The sequence below is a fragment of the Gymnogyps californianus genome, chromosome 23, assembly GCF_018139145.2.
Source record: "Gymnogyps californianus isolate 813 chromosome 23, ASM1813914v2, whole genome shotgun sequence".
In the NCBI taxonomy this organism is placed as follows: domain Eukaryota; kingdom Metazoa; phylum Chordata; class Aves; order Accipitriformes; family Cathartidae; genus Gymnogyps; species Gymnogyps californianus.
This window is the reverse complement of record NC_059493.1, coordinates 3,254,859-3,259,841: the sequence shown is the minus strand read 5'-3', so window position 1 is coordinate 3,259,841 and position 4,983 is coordinate 3,254,859.

Sequence of the window (4,983 nt, the reverse complement as noted above, 5' to 3'; positions counted from 1 at the left end):
GGCTCCTAAAACCAACACAGGGGGCTGCTCTTGGGGATCAGCTTGCCTGCCTGCAACACCTCCGGTAACTCAGCTGGAGTCCCTGTTTAAAGGGCTGGTTAAACAGAGCCTTCACCTGCTCCGGGGGCTGCTGAGACCCAGCTGCGCCCGGGCTGCGGCACAGCCCCTCGCCAGCCCTGGGTGCCCACAAAAACACCCCAAAACCAACACACCACCACCACCAGCGTGGATTTGGGGTTTTAATGGCTGATGCCATGAGGACGAACCTGCCATTTGCCTCCCGTGTCCTTTGGGACGGAGCCATTGATCCATTCAGGATGGACGTGCCGGGGCTGTCTCGGTGTAACTACATTTCTGAGCAAGGCACTCAGAACAAGCCAGGGTGGTCCCTTCGTGTCTGGGTTGCCATTTTTCTTCCCCCGACTTTGCCCATAGTAATCCCATTTTGCAGCCTCAGTTTCTGCCTGACATTTGAAGGATGAGCTATTAACGATACTAAATTAATAACTGCTATACAGTTTATTTGAGAAGATCATAAAAAAATCAGTAATGTCATCATGTCAAGCAAAGTTTCTGGTGGTTTTTTTTTTACTATTATGCATGTCTTCTATTTTTTTCCCTTCCATCATTGATCTGAAGCTTTCAGAGGGACATTGATATACCTGACCACATCAGAATCCTTAATTATTCCCCTCCAGCCAAACAACTAATTCTCCGGGGACTCCAAGAGGACCTAAAATTGTTCCCATGCGTTTCTGAAACTGCTTCTCGGAGCTCACCCTTACCCTTCCTTCACGTCTTTGCTTTCTGCACATAACAAAGAAGAACTACTCACTTCCAGCCCCACGTCCCCCCACGACCTCCCAGACCCGTGGGGAGCAGCCTGCCTGCCCACTGCCGTGCACGGGACAGCTCAGGATCTGCCAACACAAACCAGCATCCCGGGAGCGCCGCACCTTGCGTGCCACCACGGCACCTCGCTGGGGAGCCTGAGCAAAGCCTGGGGACCCGTCTGCCATCCACGTGGATGGGAGATTACGTTCCCTTCACAGGCCAGCACACAAGTGCGTGTTTTGTCCTTTTATTGTCATTTTCCCCAAGCTAAATTTGCCTGCTTCTGCCATCGGAAAGAGCATCCTGCCAGTGTGCAGAGCAGATCTCTGGTGGGTTGGATGGGCAGCGCTTGGCAGCGTTGGCAGCCTAGGAACAAACTTTTAAAGAGTAAAACTCCTCCTGCCCCTGCAAAAGCGAGGCGGAGAGCAGCAGAGACAGAAATAGCCTGCAGAAGGAGCCGGGCAGTGCACAGATCTGCTGGCAGCTGCTGTGCATCAGGCAGGCGATATATTGCACCTAGCAAAGGAGCTCTCTGAGCAGAAAAGAGAGCAGGTAAAAGATGCTATTACTCCCTGGGCTTTGCAAGGCTCCGGGCAAATGATGAAGTGCTTTCTTCTTCCTTTTAGGTTATTTTTAATAATCGGCTGAAGTCCTGCTAAAAGCCAGATCAGCCTGAAAGGGCTGGGGGAGCAGACAGGCTGGTTCTGCACCAGTGTGCCCAGTCTACCCTGGACACTGGGTACCAGTGAGCCCCTCCTGACCCCGCAGCCTTCCCTTCGCTTCCCCCGACAGCAGGAGGGTACCGTGGCCACCAGCCAGATTTGGGGTTTGTCAAGATTTCTGTGCTTCGCTAGGCATCTCCCTGCACTGCACCAGCGTGGGACTCATCCCCCTCACCCCAGGGAGGCTGGGGGTGCCCATCGAGGGGTGACCCCAGAAAAACCTGCTGGGTCCTGGGGGAAACCATCTCCCGGGCAGGGATGAGCCGCTGTCGGAAGATGCTGTTTCTTCCCAGCGACTGTAGAGGGAAGTAGATGACTAAAGAGACTTTTTGCCTATGGCTGAAGCGAGGTGGCCTGAATCCAGGATAAGCCCTAATCAATACCTTCCCTAGGAGACCTTCCTTCCCAAGCCTATTTTTGGGGCTACCGGCAGCCCGGGCTGGCTCAGCCGCAGCAGGCCAGTGTCTGCAGCCGGCCCCACGTGCGGGCACCCCGCGGCTGCTGGCTGCCTTTGCCCCTCACCGCCGTTAATCCGCAGCCGTCACCCAGGGCTCCAGTCCCCAAAAAGTGCTTTTTGTGCCCTAAAGCTGCTCCTTTGCTCCCTTCCCCGCTCGTGGCAGGAGAACAGAGAAGCCTCTTCCCCAGCCGGGGGGAGGCTCGAGGCCAAATCCCCGCGTGCCAGGATCCGTCCCCGGTTGCAGGAGGGAGCCTGGCTCCGTGCGTTTGATGCTTTACCTGAAGCACTGTGCAAAGCAGCTTCCAGCTCGCTTTCTGCCAAGCACTTGCACAGAAGGCATGTCTTACCAGGGAGGTTTTTAATCTCGCTGCCACTCGCTACAGAGCAGAGCAGATGAGCGAGTTTGGGGACTCGGAGACTGACAGTCCCCAGAGTGTGAATTAGCAAAGGGGGAAAAAAAACCCGGTTACACACTGAGTCCTTTAAACTGCCTCTGCCTCATGTCCTGCGTGCGTGCTGTCACACCTAAGAGGGCACAGGGGCCGTGCAGGGGACACCAGTGCTTTGCTCGGGTTGGGGGACAGTAGGTGGGAATCCAACAGCCGGGGAAAGGGCAGGTTGTGGTCCCTGTCCTGCAGGCAGGACCAGAGGAATGGGATGGAAATAGGAGTGTCTCAGAAATGCTCTTTATAAAGCCTAGGGACTATTCTTCTGCCCAAACGAGATGTAGTGAGAGCCTCGCTGGGGCCACCAGCAGTGAAAATCTGCCCCGGAGCCACCTCAGCATCACTGGGATGGGTGGGGGGGATTTTCCTTGGTCTGACCGTGCTCTGAGCGCCTGCACCCCGTGAGCATGGGTAGTGCCCAGACAGGCCCTTAGCACCGGCTGAAAACAGCATCTTCTAGTCGCGCACAGATGCCGGTTAGCGTGAATTGCAAGCGAAGTGAGCCAGCATCTGCCTGACAAACACCACTTAGACACAGCCTGCGGGACCTCGGGCAAAGCGAGGTGTCAAACTCAGGTCTTTAAAAAACCAGGTCTTTGTCCTGCAGTACGGCAGTAGGGGGAAAAAAAAAAAGAAAAGCATGGTTTATTCAAGGATTTCTTCTGGTATTTCTCGTGTCTCTCACCTTTCCTAGCCTTTCGCTCTATCCTCCGCACATCTCTCCCTTGCTGCTCTCACCTCCGTCCTTTCAAGGGAGAGTTCAGTTCTTGCTGCCTACACAGCGAACGCCTGCACGAAAACCTCCTGTTAATGCTCTGGCATTTGATACATTATCAGTAGAAGATACACAGAGGGAAGAAATATATTGTGCAAATTACTTGATAATGCACAGCAAGCCGGCACCATGACCTTAAAAAATGCCTGTTAACAGAAAAAAAAAAAAAAAAAGAGAGAAGAAAAGAGACGGGAAGACTTTGCTGGGAGCCTTGATAGTCTAGGTGGAAAATGGAATCGTTTTTTTATGATTTCCAGCCTGCTTTAACTCTGCCCTCCAGGTCAATAATCTCAGTAACAACCTTTTCCTCCAAGAAAATGTTAGAGCTCATGCTGGTCCCCATGGGAATTAAAGTTCAGGTGCCTCCGAGAGGCAGCTCATTGCCGAGCCATTTGCCCGGCAGCCAAAATAATGCCAAAGCGCCCGAGGTGGGCAGCGGGAACCCCAGGGAGAACCCCCGAGGACGTTACCCGGTGGCCCTGTCCGGGGCTGGCACATCCCTGCGAGCAGAAGGGATGAGCAGGACAAGGCACCGCCTCGCAGGGGCATTTTCCCTCTGCCTTTTTTTTTCCCAGATTTATTAACCACCCCCCTCCTGCTAAAGTTTCCCACCTCAGCCTGGCGATGGAGAACAAGTGTTCTCCGGTGGCCAAAAAAGAAAGGGATGGGTTTCCATGGCAACTCCCTTCCCAAACGAGGGTTGCAGTCACCTGTACCACCCGCTCGCAGACAGCCCTGCCGAAAACCATCGTCCCTGGACCGGGCAGGGGCGAGCGGGGTGCCCAGTGCCACGGGATGGGATGCCTCACTGATGCTCTGCACAATTGCCCCATCTTCAGCACAGGGGTGGTTTATTCGTGGTGTCTCTGCAAACACTGGTGCTGCGGGGAGCTGGGGAGAGCTGCGCTCCCCAAGGGCTTCCTCTGCCCACATGCAAAGCCTAAGGAGCGGTGCCGGCGCTGAGCCGGGAGGGCAGAGCAAGGCAATCTTCCCGGCAAGGCAGCAACCAAAAGTTATCATCGGCTGTTTGCGGCCTTCATCCATCTCAGCTGTCTGAGGGACAAGACCTCTTCTAAAAGGAAAAGCATGTTTATAGCAAAGCACTTGGGCGTGTGATTATGTCAGATCCTGCATTCAAATGCCAGCTATCCGGGGAGAGATCGAAGTGACGTGAGGAGGGAGACGTGCTGCCGCCGCAGCGGCCGTGACGGGCAGCCACCAGCACCCTGTCTGCAAACTGCCGGGGTGAGGGACATGCCAGCTCAAAGCTTTGCCTCTGGGGTGGCTCCATCATCTCCCGGCTCATCCCCACCATGCCCAGTGCTGCCAGGGCTTTGCCACTCTCTCCTCCTCCGTACCTGGAGCAAAGCAGAGAGGCTCTGCAGACCCTTTGTGCATGCACACACCTGCACAGGCTCCTGCTGAACGCAGCACTGCCTTTAACAGCCTTTTGTTTAAAAAAAAACTATAACCCACTTGGGTGGGTTTGCAGTGGTTTCATTAAATGGTTTCCAGGCGGGTTTAGAAGCACATTGTCAGCTCTGCTAACAAGAGCCCCGTGCCAGAGCATGCTCAAAGCTCCTGTTCCAAGCACGGCCGGACCCCAGGATGCCCAGGCACTGCTGTAGCTCCCCATTTTGACCTCTTCAGACCTCTTTGGTCTGCTGTTGCCACCTTCCTGCTCCTCCTGCCTCGGGCACCCTCGCCGAGGGACCTGCTCGCCCTGGGTGCCCCCCTGCTCTCCACTAC